At 27.7% G+C, this 16989-nt stretch overlaps 1 protein-coding gene across 3 annotated transcripts in view; it reads right to left on the reverse strand.

Moving 5' to 3' along the window:
- Positions 1–16038, reverse strand: part of LOC127290976 (uncharacterized) — a 112181-nt gene extending 96143 nt beyond the window's left edge. For all 3 annotated transcript variants that reach the window (XM_051319841.1, XM_051319839.1, XM_051319840.1), the window contains exon 1: positions 15906–16038. The gene's annotated coding sequence lies outside the window, so the exon portion shown is untranslated. The remainder of the gene's footprint in view (positions 1–15905) is intronic.
- Between the last annotated feature and the right edge of the window lie 951 nt (positions 16039–16989).

Here is a 16989-nt window from a genome sequence, read left to right on the forward strand (position 1 = left end):
AATTACACTGTCGTTTCATGGTATTAATCTTCTAATTTTATAAAACAATCAAAGCATTTTCTGTATCTACCTTGATTAAATTCACGATCTTTGTCAAAAACTATGAAATCATGTTTATTTTTCCAACAAGAACTACACATTTCTTTAAATTGCGTAAACGTCATGTCAGTATTTACATGATCATAGTAAATGTGCTTAAGAAAAAAAGGCCTTAATATTATCTTGTTTCTCACAAGCTACATCATCAAATATAAATATTGAATTAGGTCGCGCATCGTTTGGTGTTATAACATCTGCATGCTCATTAAATGCAAAATATTCAACGCCATCTACAGGTCGCAAGATACTTTCCAAAAATTTATATTTTGGTTGATATAATGATTTTGAGTGGATATATATATTTTCAAATCTTAAACCGTTTGGTTGTATTAACAGTGCAAGTAATGCATTTGTTTTACCACAATTAGACGGTCCACAAAATATCGCTCGCACACTATTTGGTAATAAATCCCCATGACGCTTTTCTGGTTTTTTATCACACTTTTGAGTAAGAGTGTCAAAATTAAAAACAGGTAGTTTAGAAGACTGTTCTTTAAACTCCATCTTGATATATACTGAGTTAAAAAATTATAAATAACAGGTTTTTATTAGTTTTTGTGTCAGTTCAAGTAAGGCTTTTAATGGCGTCGGTTTTCCAATTTTTTTAAAGTGACGTCTGTAATGTGATGTGAATTGTTAATTCTTTCATACTTTGTGCAAGGTCAACATTCGACTTTGGTTTCAGGAGATTCCCATTAGAACCGACTGTAGGAGGCTTCATTTTATCCGTCCGTCAAATTATTAACTATTAGCTTCATAACAGGTTGTGTTAATTGGCTATTGCTGCTGCTGTTGTTGTTGCTGTCAGTGGTTGCCTATGAACTGACGAAAAACTGTATAAATACCTTGCTTTTATAGATTTTCACATTAGTCTTAAAAGTTCTCTTCATAAAGAATGTATGAAATATTGTATTGTTTTTTATACTTTTTCATTTTATTCTACAAAATATCAAAGCGAATATTTAAACATGCCTATAAAGAAAAAATCAAACAGTTGTAAGAAGCATGTCAAACGTGGCAGAGGTATCTTAAATAGAATTATCAAGAATTTGACTGTTGAATTACTTCAGCAGCACATTCAACCATGAAATCAGCTCTTAGAGGGGCACGTATAGCTGTAAAAAACGCTGGTGGCAAGCGTAATATAAATAAGCCTCGAATTTTACCAATATCTTCTAAGGTTGGAGGTGTTTTACCTTTTCTTATACCTTTGTTTGCGGGTTTAAGTGCTACAGGGGCATTGGCAGGAGGGGCAGCGGGAATTGCAAAAGCTATAAATGATGCAAATTCCGCAAAACGTCAGCTTGAGGAAAGTAAACGTCACAATGAGACAATGGAATCAATTGCCTTAGGAAAACGACTGTACTTGAAACCATACAAAACTGGACTAGGACTTTATCTCAAACCCTATAAAACAGGAAAAGGATGGAAATCAAAAAACTTAAAATGAAGCTTCCCCACCGAGCCCTAACAGATTTATATTTAATAAAATTTGCAAAACGGTTAAAAATTCCATTTTTTCGAGGAGTTTTTATGCGGAATGAACTACCTATTCATGGATCTAATAAAAATGAATCTGCAATAATTAATTTAGATGATAAAAATGGTCCTGGTACACATTGGTGTGCTTATAAAAAAAAAATAATAAAATTATTTATTTTGATAGTTTTGGTAATCTTCGACCACCTTTAGATCTTATTAAATATTTCGGTGTTGGTAGCATAATGTATAATTATTAAAAATATCAAAATTATGATTCATTTAACTGTGGTCATTTATGTCTTAAATTTTTATGCAATCAGTTAAATATTCCCAATATGTATTCTATTCATATAAATGATAAATAAATTAAATATTCCATTCAGTTAATACTTAGATTTCAACATGGACGATTCACTTATATTAACATTATCAGAAAATAGTTCCATCTTAGAATCTCAATTCCACCCCCCCCCATTGAGTTGTCTCATTTTAAAAATTATTCTCTTGGTCTTGTTGAATTTTTAAATTTTAATTCTATTCCTAATATAGATGTTGGAAAAAATAAGTTTCATGTTGATAATGAAGAAATTATTATACCTACAGGAAGTTATGAAATTAGTGACCTGGATCAGGTTTTGCATTTTATTTTGAAAAATAAAGGAATTACTTTCAGAATTAAACCTAATAACAATACTTTAAAATGTACAATTTATTGCGATAAAGAAATTAATTTTCAACCTAAAGATTCCATAGGCAGTTTGCTTGGATTTTCTGCACGAAAATTAAAAGCTAAAGAATACCATGAATCTGATCAACCGGTATCCATTATTAAAATTAATTCCCTAAGAGTAGAGTATAATATAACTACTGGGTCTTATATCAATGGGAAAAAAGTGCATACAATCCATGAATTTTTTCCTGTTGTGCCACCAGGATATAAAATAGTAGAAGTGCCAAATCACGTAATTTACCTGTCAGTCGCTGTCAAGACAATAGATCTTATTCATCTAAAAATTGTTGATCAAGACGGACATTTGATAAATTTTCGAGGAGAAACCATTAGGATTAAAATTCATATCAAATCTTTACAATAATGGGCATCGTTTTTGATAATAAAAAGAAAATAATTGGTTTTGGTTGTAAAAATAATACACCATGCCAAAATCAAATCAGTCAGCGACGAATCCTGAAGAGGCTAACACCTCAAAACCTACAATTACTCAAAAGTCTCGGTCTCAAAGTCGTAAAGAAAAAAGAATAAAACGATTTAAGATCTTTTGCAATTGTATTTGTATATTTGTATACCGACGTATTATTTGCCATGGAAGGGGAAATTTTAAATATTGATTCACCAATCATTTCACAGGCACACAAAAAAAAGTTGTCTGTTTCTTGAACTAGACATATATTTCCTATAGTATTTTGACCCGCTGAAACCGAATCTGAGCTCAGAATTGCTCCATCACCCTCAGTTTTTTTTAAATCGACCAAAACCACCCTTAAATGGACAAATTCACACTTCGGAGATAAAAAATAAATCAACTTATTTTTTTAAAAAATCGAATTTTACATCTAAGAAACTTTGCTCCACTAACTCAAAAACAAAGCCAGCATTGATCCAGAACCCCCTGAATTTTTTTAATTGAAAAAACTACCCCTAATCTGCAGAATCAAATTAAGGAGATAAAACAATAAAATAACTGATTGACAAATTTTATAACCAGATATTTTTACTCCAGCAATGCAGAAACAAAGCCAGAAATGCTCCCTCACCCATTAAATTTTTTTTTAAATCGAAAAAACCACCCTTAAATAGAAAAATTTAAATTTAATAAGTAAAAAATATTAAATTACCGGTTTCTTTAAAAACAGAACCTTACATGTTTGTAGTTTTGATCTACTAACTCAAAAAAACCAGCATTGATCCATCACCCTCTAAATTTTTTTAATCAAAAAAACTACCCTTAACCTGAAGAATCAAACATAGGAGGTAACACAATATAATTATATTGTATTACCTTCTAAATTTGATTCTTTGGTAGTTTTTTCGATTTAAAAAAATTTTAGAGGGTGAGGGAGCTTTTCTGGCTTTGTTTCCGGATTGCTAGAGTAAAAATACCTGGTTATAAACTTTTTTAATCAGTTATTTTATTGTTTTACCTCCTAAATTTGATTCTTCAGATTAAGGGTAGTTTTTTTGATTAAAAAAATTTAGAGGGTGATGGATCAATGCTGGCTTTGTTTTTGAGTTAGTGGAGCAAAACTACATACATGTTAGATTCTGTTTTGAAAAAAACCGGTAATTTAATATTTTTTTACTTCTTAAATTTGAATTTCTCTATTTAAGGGTGGTTTTTCGATTTAAAAAAAAATTTAGTGGGTGAGGGAGCATTTCTAGCTTTGTTTCTGCATTGCTGGAGTAAAAATATCTGGTTATAAAATTTGTCAATCAGTTATTTTATTGTTTTATCTCCTTAATTTGATTCTGCAGATTAGGGGTAGTTTTTTCAATTAAAAAAATTCAGGGGGTTCTGGATCAATGCTGGCTTTGTTTTTGAGTTAGTGGAGCAAAGTTTCTTAGATGTAAAATTCGATTTTTTAAAAAAATAAGTTGATTTATTTTTTATCTCCGAAGTGTGAATTTGTCCATTTAAGGGTGGTTTTGGTCGATTTAAAAAAAACTGAGGGTGATGGAGCAATTCTGAGCACAGATTCGGTTTCAGCGGGCCAAAATACTATAGAAAATATATGTCTAGTTCAAGAAACAGACAACTTTTTTTTTTCTGTGCCTGTGTTTTTGATGAATCAATTGCTCATTACGAAGTGCATGCGCAGCAGCCATATACATCATCAACGTATAATAATAGTGATGAATCACGTATAACTGTTTAAAATCAAGATCATTGTCTTCTTCCAAGCAAAAGTTCGATTCATGTGAGCGGAAAGCTAATAAAAAATTATGGAAAAGCAGTAGAGCGCACAAAATTAGTTTCTAACGGCATTTGTCATTTATTTGATGAGGCGAAATATGCACTAAATGGTGTAGAAATAGATAAAAATAAAAATGTCGGTCTTACAAGTTTAATGAAAAACTATGTTTCTTTTAATGCAAGTCAAAATACATTTCTTGAGAATGTTGGTTTGTTAGAATTTGGTGATACTCCAAGATTAACCAATAATAATGGTCATTTTGATGTTTGTATACCGCTAAATATGATTTTTGGCTTTGCTGAAGATTATCATAAAGTTATTATTAATGCTAAACATGAGCTCATTCAAACCAGATCAAGAACTGATTTAAATGCAGTTATACAAACAGCACCTCTTGAAGAATTCAAAATAGTAATTGAAAAAGTTGAATGGTTGTTACCGTACATAAAATTATCAGATGCTCGAAAATTTAAACTGTTAAAGTATATTGAAAAGGATCCATCTATTCCTATCAGTTTTCGAACCTGGGAATTGTATGAGTATCCTCTATTACCTGTAACTCCTAAGCATATTTGGAGTGTAAATACTTAAACACAACTTGAAAAACCTAGATTTGTTGTGTTGAGGTTTCAAAGAAGTAGAAAAAATAATACAACACTAAATTCAAGTTATTTTGATCATTCTAATATCTCTGATGTTAAGTTATTTTTAAATTCTCAATGTTATCCATATGGTAATATGAATCTCGACATTGACAAAAACCAATATTCTACTTTGTATAAAATGTTCACTAATTTCCAAGCTACATATTATGGTAAAGAATCACAACCAATCTTAACAAAAAAAGAATTTTTAGAGTACGCTCCTTTAGTTGTAATAGATTGCAGCCCACTCGACCTTGTCAAGAATTTGTCCTAGGTCAGTTATAAGAGGCTCATAAAGAAAAACTCGCCTAATTCATTGACACATGTGAGAGTGGAAGGTCCCCCCTTCCCCCTTCAAAGCTAGTGCCTCGGCTGCGTGATAGAAAATACTCTTATGCATAGCTTTTACGCTCTACATTTATTCCTCTTTTAGAATAATAATTTTGTAGATTCCGAAATGGAGTACATACTAGATGTTCAAGGATTCAAATTGCCAATTAATGAATTTGTTTTAAAAGAATTGTCTATAGTTTCTATAAATAATAATGATTCCAGTCCAGTGCATATGATTTTTCAACCTCCGTGTCCGTGGAAATGTATTTCGAAGAAATACGAGAGTGTTAATCGTTGGTTAGAAAAGAATTTCCATGGTATTTCTTGGAATGCCAGTGATGTGTCGTATACTTATATAAACGAAATATTAAAAAATACGCTTAAAGAAGCGAGCAAAATTTATGTAAAAGGATACGAGAAAAAAAAATGGTGACAAGAATTTATTGATGAAAATGTTTCTATAATTATCGATATGGATAATTTGAACTGCGTTTCAATAAAGAAATTAAGAGATCAAGCTTTTGTAGTTACTTGTTCACATCATTCAATTAATGAAAAAACTTTTACTTGCGCTCTTCAAAATTTAATGAATTTAAGAAATTGGTTATGTAAAAATAAATTACTGTATAAGAATATTTTTTAAATAAATTAGACATATATTCTAATTTCAGTGTTTTATTTACTGCATCTACCATGCTTTATTTTTTTATTTATAGTTTTAACATTAAAATAAATCTTTTTTAATAATGCAAAAAAATTAGTATTAAAAATTATTTTTATTTTTAAAAATAACATTAAAATTTTGTTTATTATAAATTTTCTTTTAATATTTACATGTTTTAAAAATAAAGGATATGGGATGTAGGTGAACAAAATTTTAATAGACATTTTTTTATAAAAATGAGGTTTTATTTTTTCATTTACTATTTTTTTTAAATATACGAATTCTTTATTTTGTTTTTAAAATTACATACTAATTAAATTTTTTATTACTAAAAATTTATAAAAATTGATAAAAAAGTTAAAATTTTGAAATATAAAAATAAATTTTTAAAAATATTTTTAAAATTACAAATAATAAAAAATTCTTATTTTTATCTTAATAATGAGGCTCCTCATCGTCTGGTTCCTGTGGTTCCTGTTTAATGATTAATTCCAGGAGACTAGTGGCTTCGTTTACCTCCCTTTGCCCCTGAATCATCACTTCTATTGTTGTATAATAATCCATTTTCTCCATCGTTTCTTTTAAAAATTCTTTAAAGAAAAACAAAATTTATTTAAAAAATTATCATTAAACAAAGTAAAATTTAAAAAATTTCAATATATGTATCAATTTTTTTCAAAAATTGAAGTTAATTAAAAAAATGTTAAAAGTAACAAAATTTTAATATAAATTGAATTTTTTTTTCAAAAACAAGTAAAAAACACAATAAATTATTTTTAAAAAAAATTTTTTAATTTTATTAAATATTACTAAAATTGAAGGCAAATTTTAAAAAAATTAAATTTAATTAAAAAATTTTTTGAATTTCAATAAAAAAAAATTTGTTTAATTTTTACTAATAAATTAATTATAATTTTGATAAAAAAAGCATTAAATGTAAAAAACTTTTTTAGTTACACTCACTTTTTTCACTAAAAAGAAAAAAATCACTGCACTGTGCACTCCACAAGTCACTTGAAAGGTTCTTCTATTTTTGGTGGTTACTTTTTTATTAAAGCTCCTATGGCACTGGCCTCTTTTTATATGCTGCCCCATAGTTTACAATTGAGTGACAGAGACAAATGCCACAGATTGAAAGGAGAAGAAATATTACGATAACGCACACACTTGAAGGATGGAGTGAGACAAAACATAATTTTTAATAAGATTGAGAGAGAAAGAGAACTCAAAATGAATAGAGAAAAGAGAGGACAAATATTAAAACATATACAAGTTGTTGTTCTCTTAATTTTTTTCCCTTATTTATGTAACTTATTTTTGTACCCCCAAGGAAGGGTGTCTGTACTTTTTGGTAAAAGAACTCTTTTATCGTCATACCAACTTAGAGCCTCTTTTCTTTGTTGTACAGTGTAAACTTGATGTTTTACAGTTCGAATTAAATATCGATTTTCTACTAAGTTTTTGTATGAAAAAAGTGTTTTTTTATAGAACTCAAATGTAATTTCCTTTAATGTTGAAGATCTAACACCTTTGGCTTTTTTTCTTCTCGCGGATTTCGTTTAATATTTTATATGAATACAATTTCGATCTTAATCCAATAAACTCCGTGACAATCTTGCCATTGCATTCATCTTTCATTAAACCTAGAACTTTTCTATTTTTTAATTCTATACCATAACAATTATTTTCTGGATAATCGGAAGTATCGAAAAAATGTGAATCGCGTTCAATATAATCATATATGTTTAACTTTAATATGATAAATTAAACTATCAGTATCGGTATAAAGTAATTTAGATTGATCACTGAAAGTTATTTAACATAATTATAATGAAAATTGTAAAGAAAGAGTTTTGATATATCAAGAATGCTAAATCCAACATATATCGGTTTATTAAATTTAATCTGAACTTTATTCATCTCTATTATAACCAAATTTTCATCAAAAATATAACAACTGTTGAAATTTGGTTTACTAATAAGAGCTTTAGCCCCGTTTCTACCTTCCCAATGTGTAATAATTCTAATATCCTTATGCTTTCTTATGTTCTCCATTGTCTTCCCAAAAACAGAATTGGTCATTAATTTGTAAAAAAATTTTTCAAATATATTTGTTGACTTTTTTCGAAATTCTGTATTCAAATCAATATACTTTTTAACCATTGAGATTGATTGAATTTTAAAATTCTATGAATTTTCGTTAATTTCATTCCAAGTTGCAAATAATATTTTAAATTTTTATAATGAATTACATATTTTGTTCTGGAAAACAAATGTGGTATTAATTTAGGTAATATTCTCCCTGCAGCAGGGGGTATAAAATGTTCGGGGCATAAAGGCAAATCTTTATGCATATCATGAAATTCTTCTGGATATTCCAAATCTACTTCCAAAATATATCCATACATAGAATCATCTTCAATTTTATTCACATCAAACTCTGATAAATTAATTTCCCATTGAAAATCAGAATAGGGTAAAAAATTACTCATCGCTGCGCCATATAAATTATTTACATCAAAATACATTATATAAGATTCTTCAATTTCTGAATTAAATTCTGGCCCCATAAATCGATTATTTGCTTTCGCATACCTATTTGAGCATTGAGAAATTCCTCCGCGAATACCCTTTTCTATGAAAAGTAACATTTCAATATCTCTTAATAACTCTAGTTCTATTTTTGTGAATTTTAACATAGCATCGAATGTAAGTCCTGGTGCTGTAAAATAGTTTAAGGGGTCTAAATTATATGCAGATAAGCATGTTTTTCGAAAATTCTCAAAAACATCAGCTAAAAGTAAAACGTCTGTTTTTAAATATAAATCTGAATATTCCCTAAGTTATTCAAATTAAATGTATTCCATACTTGACAAGCATGCGCATATTCTTCATTCGATATATTTGAATTATTCAATTTTGAAAAAAAGCTTCTATTGACGGTAACTTATTTTCCTCTAATTTTTGCCGACTATCTATATATTCATACGTGAAAACTCCTTTTCTGACCAATAAATTATACTCATCGATATTATTGCAATATTTTGCAGTAATTTTTTTTTCGTTATTATTTAAAAAACTTGCTAATTTATCCAAACTACTAGGCATGAATCTAAACGAGTCTAAAAATTTAAAACATACATTTTTACCCTCGACATATTTGGTAAAAGAGATATATTTTTCTTTATTTATCGGTAAAAGTTTTACATTTCCTTCAAAACTAATACACAATTCTTTTATAAAAAAATGTGCATCGTATCCTGACAAATTGTGAAAAACTACGGGAATCGAATGCGAATTTTTATAATTAATATTACAACCCTGATGAGCTGCACCCCTATATTTTCCAGTGAAATGACAATGATCTCGATGTTTAATATCATCATTTTCGAACGAATTTTCACAAATGTGACAAATTTTTGCGGTTTTAAATTCCAATTCTTGCTGAAAAGTTAGAGTTTCTATTGGCACTATTTTTTTCAAATATGTTTCAATTAAATCAGCAATACTTATTAATTTTTTCATGAACCAAGAAATGCAATCCCGCCCTCTATAAGATTTAAACACCGAAAGTGAATCATCAAAATCACATTTTAAATAAAATGCAACGCTTGCCGGAATGTGTTTCCTATATACCCCAGATATTATTTCGTTATCATTAATAGCTTCTAAAAGACTTTCAGTATCCGCATATAGTACAAATGGCACCTTTTCTTTAAATCTAAAATTTTTAAACTTTAAAATATTCTCCACTTCTGTCGGTAAAATAACTTTACACTCGTTTAAATTCATACAATCGGTTTTATGTTTCAGAAATGAATTTTCATAATTAAAATGACATAAACATCTGTCACATAAAGAAGTTCGACCGTGATGTTTTGAGAATTGTAATTTTACCAATCGTGACAGATTACGAATCCACGCGAAGTGATAATTAAAATTATTATTAGTGTGATTATTTATTACAGAAAAAGTGTCCACTTTTTTATAATTAGTAAATGAATAGTATCTTTTTTAGAATAATTATCGATTAAATAAAAAGGGACAATGTCTTCTTTATTTTTACCAACTTTTTCAAAACCATAAATATTTATTTTCAAACTATTCATTTTTTCAAATTTAGAAACATCTTTTAAACTAATAGGAAAATTATTCCCTCATATTTTAAAACATTCCTAAAATGAGGATAAGAACTTATAAGACTTGCATTATTTTTAACTGGAAACAAAGCTGCCATTAGTGACCAAAGAAAACAGTAATCGTTAGTACATTTTACATTTACAACAGCCTTTTTATCAATTATAAATTTTGGTAATTCCGTATTTACAGATCAACCTACCTGAATTGGCGCATGTCTATTTATATTAACCATCAAATTTAAAATCTCCTTCAATGACCAACCTGACTGTTTTTCATTAAATTCCTCAACTTCTTTAAGAATATATGCATTTATTTCATTATAATTGTATCTAAGTCTGAGAAGTGAAAAAGAATTTCATTTTTGGTATTAAACGATTTTTTTTCTTGTATATTTTCACCGTTTTCGATAGTTGTAAAATTTCCTATTAACACAAAATTCACTTTTAAGTTACTATTTTCTTTTAAAACATTTTTTAAACGGGATTTTATCACAGATTTTGACTCCTCTAAAAAGTTGAACAAATCTTTATGTTTTAAATTAAAACTACTCCCGTTCTAACTCTTTTTTCAAAAGCTGACTCTAAATTTTCCCATTTTATTCTTCTTTCTTTTTTTTCCAAATTACCTCCACCAGTTTTTTGAATTTCTCTGAATTTTTCACAAATAGTTTTTAAAATTCCAACAGTTGTTATAATTCTTTTTCCTTTACTCACATTAATCAATTCTTTTTTTTATTTCAAAATTTTATTCAAAAGACTTATATTTTGCACTACCAATTTTATCCACCTTTTCGATTCCAATAATAACCGTTTTTTACTCTTAATATTTTTCACTATAATATAAGCACTCTCCATAATTTCAATGAGTTTTGGAATATCTATAGAATCCATATTTTCTGTCTTTTTTTAATTAAAAAAATGAATTCTTTATTTAACAAACACGCACAACCTATCAAGCTATTTGTTTATTGAAGACTAATAATTATTAACAAATGTATGCTTGCTTTTATACCACATTTCAAGGTTATATAAATTAAAAAATAAAATTATTAAAAAATAATTCCAGAAAATACATTAAATAAACATTCTTCTTTTCTCACGATCTAAAAATGTAATCATACGATGACCAATATTCTAATTAAAACATATTAGTCCAAAATAATATTTTCATTAAATTAAGATAAAGGCCATGCGTTTTCTTTCTCAGATCAAAAAAATCAAAACAAATTTTTAATATGTTTAGTTAAGACTAACATAGCATACTTGCTCATTAGAGCTAAGGAGTTTAGATGTAAGCGATAGCAAGAACTCCGCATTCACTTTTCGGGCCGCTGTTCTCTAAATATATTAAATCTGTCAACGATAGAAAACCATAAAACTGATTGCTTAGGAAGAATTTCGAATCGCGCTAAGCTGAAAAGGAAATTTGATACTCTAAAAAGCAAAGACATACAGTACTCTGAAATGCAATTAACAGATATCGATTGCAGGAAGTTATAAACTTGTCATCATATTGTTTATAACAAAACTAATAGCAATATTTTCAAAATAATTTTTAATAAGTTAAAACACAAACAGGAAATACCAAGCATTTTTTTCAATTACGCAATATTGCGTAATCATAATATTCGAAAAAATGCCGGTAACAGATTCCTACTATCCAGAACGCCCACAACCTATCTACTTGTCATTTATTGAGACACCTCATCATACCCACATAGCACGAATTCTTGCTGTGAGGTAACTGTTAGGATATCTGTAAGGTTTGTAAGGTTACTGTGTAAGCCTTCAGTAAACTTGAGGTCATCTTACAACTTCCGCCATTTCAGTAAGCATACACAATAAAGCTAAGGTAAGCTTACACAGTAAGGTCGTGGTAAGGTTACATGGTAAGGTTGTGGAAAGCATACACAGTAAGGTTGTTGTAAGCTCACCTTAGCTTTACTGTGTAAGCTTACTCTAATGGCGGAAGTTTTCAGATGACCTCAAGTTTACTGTAGGCTTACACAGTAACCTTACAAACCTTACAGATATCCTAACAGTAACCTCACAGCCAGAAGTCGTGCTATGTGGGTACGAAACAATATTTTTGGCAAAAAATTGTAACACAAATTTCACATTGAGTGAAAGTATCAAAAATAATAGTTATACAAAGTAGATATTTAAATGTGTTTCTTTATTTATATATCTTTATTTATTTATATAAAAAAGAGTTTATTATTGTTGGTGTACGGAACCCTTGAATTAGAGCGAGTGTAACTCGCACTTGTCCGATTTTTTTAATTTAGTGGAGTTATATACAAAATAAGGTGAAAATTTTTTCCATGAAAATCATTTTTTACAAAGACGTATTTTGGTCTACGTACATCGATGCTCTTCTGTTTTATATGTATCCTTCTTTTGTTTTTATTTCTCCCCGCACATAGAAACCTCACATTATTGTACATTTTCTGTTTAAACAGTTAAACTGTTTAACAGTTTTATCAAATTTCATCCGCCAAATTGGTTCTGACATTTTGAATATCGTAAATCTTACCTCAGATTCGTCAAATCGAAAACCGCTAGACATCGAGTTTTATGATTATTTAAAAGTTTTTTTAAATTTCATCCGCCGTTTTGAATTTCGTGAATCAGGCTTCAGATTCGTAATCAGCGACCCGCATATAATATTTACAATTTTTAGTTAAATTATTAACTGTTAAGGTTAATAAAAAATTATATATTTTATAAACCAATAAAGGTATCGTAATTCTGACATTACTAAATAAAAGTTGACAAAATTCCGCATCCATATATGAAGCACTTTGGGTTAGTGGATTGTTAATAAACAATTGGCTAACATGGCAATTGTTTATAAAAAATCCTCTAATCCAAAATAGTTCATATAGGGCTCGTTGGATGCAAAATTACGTCAGCTTTCAATTGGTACCTTCAGCATTGCCATAATTTTATTTATTTGTCAAATATTTCATTTTTTCTTAACATTAATTAATTAATTAATATCTCGAAAATAACAAAAAAAGGACATCTCAATATTTTTTGTGTTGAAAATACAAATTTTTAGCTTTCATAAAAAAAATAATTAAAAAAAATAAAAAGGACCGACCTTAAAAAAAAATTCAAAAAAAGTTTAATTTTCAAAACAAGGAGGGGGTCTTTTATGTTTATTTCGTAAACATTTTGCTTCCTCATTGTGTGAAGCAAAAAATTTGATTCCTCGTGGAGGAAGCTATGAATTTCTCCAATTCGATTGATTGATTTAAAAAATTTCGAGTTGAAAACTGTTTTAACCCTCGGAGCACACACCTCTTTTTTCGAACAAGTAGCACAGTCTGGGTCGCTGTGACCCTGTTTACTTTACAAAACTCCCCCATTTTTGAACTATTGGACTGATCAACATAAAAAAAATATTTTTTTATTCATTTAACCTTGTAAAATAAGAATATGCAGTTTAGAAATATTATTAAATTATTTGCATATTGAAAAAAAATTCGTGAAGTTAACTAATTAAAAAGAAAAAATTGAATTTAAAAAAAAATGTTACTTTTGTAATTTTTAATATTTTAAGCTAAAAATTGGGATTTATATTCTCGAAGTGTGTTAGAATAAGGGAAAAAATACCACCTTATTTTATTTTTTAAAAAAGGTATTTATTTTGTAGTTTTACGAAGGTAATTTTTAAGACGATAAAAATGTGATTTTCGACACAACTTTTTAAAACTATACTTTTTTAATAACATATTTACTAGTATTTTATTATTTTCTTTGGATTATCATGTTACTTATTATTCCTTATTAGTTAGTTACCACTATATGGCCTTAGGTTCGTGTTGTATTGCCGACTTTTCAAATTACACTTCATTAAAATTAATCACAGGGTCTGTGTGACCCAGTATGTGCTCCGAGGGTTAAATTAATTAAATTTTTTGAAAAATTAAGAAAATTTTAATTAATTTTGGGTGTAACATATACTTTATATATACATATCGATTCGTTTCAATGCAAGGAATACAATTATTATATTTATTAACTTGAATTTTAAAAAAACACAAATTTTTTTATCTAATATATGAATTTTCGATTTTTCAATTTTTATTAATTCTAAAATTTTAAATCCAATCTATACTTTATATATACCAACCAATTCGTTTCAATGCAGGGAATAAAATTATTTCATATATAAACATGAATTTAAATAAACACAACATTTTTTAGTATGATGTGAATTTTTGATTTTTTAACTTTCATTAATTCTTTAAATTTCGCTCAAATCTATACTTTATATATATATATATATATCAATCGATTCATCTTGACGTAAGGAAGACGATTATATTATATATTACCTTAAATTTTTCGATTTAAAAATTTTTTCAATTAAAAAAAAATTTTTGGAAAAAAGATGATAAAATTTTTTTTTGGGGGTATTTTTAAAAATCCTCTCGTCATTTTTGAGAGATTAATGTGTTAAATAAGCCTACAAAATTTTATTCAAATCCTTTAAAACCTGTTAAAGATATCGTGTTCACAAAAACGATACACACACATACATACATCCGGACAATTGATCAGGATCTCATATAACATGTTTCTATATAGAGGAAAATTTGTTTTCACCATTTTTAAAAATTTTATAAACGAAAGGACTACAAAGCTTCCTCCACGAAGAAGCAAAAAGGGTCAAAATTTAAATCAAAAAAAATTTTTTTTGCACCATTCGAAATAGCAGGAAAAACCTTTCAAAAACATGTAGAATAAATTTTTTTTCTTTTTTCTGTTTAAAAGTTACAAGTCTTCAAAAATTCACTGTTTAAATTTTTTAAAAAAATTCAACTCCCTCCCACTCCGACAGTTTTTAAAAAAACCTAACAATACTTCGTGGTTAAATTACTCACCCATAGGGCTAAATTATGTGCAAGTTACAACCCGATCCGATCAACTTTTTTTTCACTTAGTTCACTACAGGAATTTTTTAGTAGTTTCTGAACGTGTCAGTTCGTAATACGACTCGGCATAATTTTAGGGAAAAAAATCGTTTCTTTAAATAAAATAATAAGCGAAAGATTTTTTTTTAACGTTTTACTGCTTGAAATTTGTAATACTACTCTAACAATAAGTAAAATAGTTTTTAAATTAACTAAAAAACAATGTTAAATAAACAGATGTTACTGTTTGGGGTTATGTTCTACCCCTTGTAAAATTATAACTAAATTATTTTCAATTTTCTGACAAAAATAAGATATTTATGTATAAAATAAAGACACACAAGTTTATTACTTATTAGAAAATTAATTTTCGTATAATTATTATTTTTAACGTTAATCCACTTGAACCAAAGTTCCCTTTTGTAATTGCTGGATTTTCAATTTTAGACCCTTTTCATCTAATATACTTATTAAAAAGTTAGCCTTTGATCTTACCGTGAATTTAATGATTGATGTAGATATTTACAGATCTTTCAAATTTTCAACAATAGTTTTTAATCTATCAATTACTCATAATTTACATTTCCTCTGATTACTTACACAAAAATTAATTCATTCCCTACAAACCTGCATCAAATTGTTTCATAAATTTGCTAATATGTGAGTTAATCATAAATTAAATGCTTACCTTGCCACTTTGTCCAAGAAAGAATGTTAAGAGAGCCAAAATAATGAAATTAGTTCCTCCAGCAAAATCTGTCAATTTATCCTTTTGAAAAGTTGCAGCAATTATAAAAAATATTACTTGCATTCCTATTGTTACAATTGCACTAACAGCTAGATGATCATCATCAAGAATTTTGACAGCCATTGTATTACAGAATCTATAAAAATATTAACTGTATGTATATTATAATCAAAGAAAGACAAATTTATATCTATTTTTTAATAGGCGAATACTTAATATTCACCGAAATACGCTTTACAGATTTCTTTTGATTTAAATATCAATCATCAAAGTATAAGCATGGTTGAAAAAATAACATTTATTAAATTGAACAAATTCTTAAACTGATGCTTAAAACCTGCACCATGAACTCAAAGTTATTGGTAGTTAATTTATAATCCCTGAAAAATTATTTTTACAAAGTTTGATTATCTCTAGTTAGGGATTTATAATATAATTATTATCAATTATCAGTTATTACACAGGCACACAAAAAAAAGTTGTCAGTTTCTTGAACTAGACATACCTATTCTATAGTATTTTGTCCCGCTAAAAACGAATATGAAGCCAGAATTGCTCCATCACCCTCTGATATTTATTAAATCGAAAAAAACCACCCTTAACCGGCAAAATTCAAACTTAATATCATTTCCTACATTAAATCCTGTTTCACTTTCATATACAAATTTATATGGGATTCTATAAAATTCAAGCATTTTATATATTTTTTTCTGGGAAATTTCATCGGATCCTATATAAGGATTACAAGGTAAACGTCTTTTTACAATTTTTTAGGACAGCAATTTTATTATTTGAAAGTTTCAGATAATTAGAAAAATAAATATATTGCCCGGAAATTCATGCAAATATAAAGTTTATAACCTTCTGAGTTTGTTAAAATCACGCGGAACACTAAAAATCTCTTCATAACCCATAAATAAGTTTGTTTCACAGTCAAACATCAACCCAAAATAATGAATTTTGCAAAATGTTTTCAAATGTACGATTTTTAATATTAAGACTAATATAATTTTGATTGAAATAA

Source organism: Leptopilina boulardi, unplaced genomic scaffold (genome assembly GCF_019393585.1).
Source record: "Leptopilina boulardi isolate dan_hultmark-lab unplaced genomic scaffold, ZJU_Lbou_2.1 LbouV2_98, whole genome shotgun sequence".
NCBI classification, from domain to species: Eukaryota; Metazoa; Arthropoda; class Insecta; order Hymenoptera; family Figitidae; genus Leptopilina; species Leptopilina boulardi.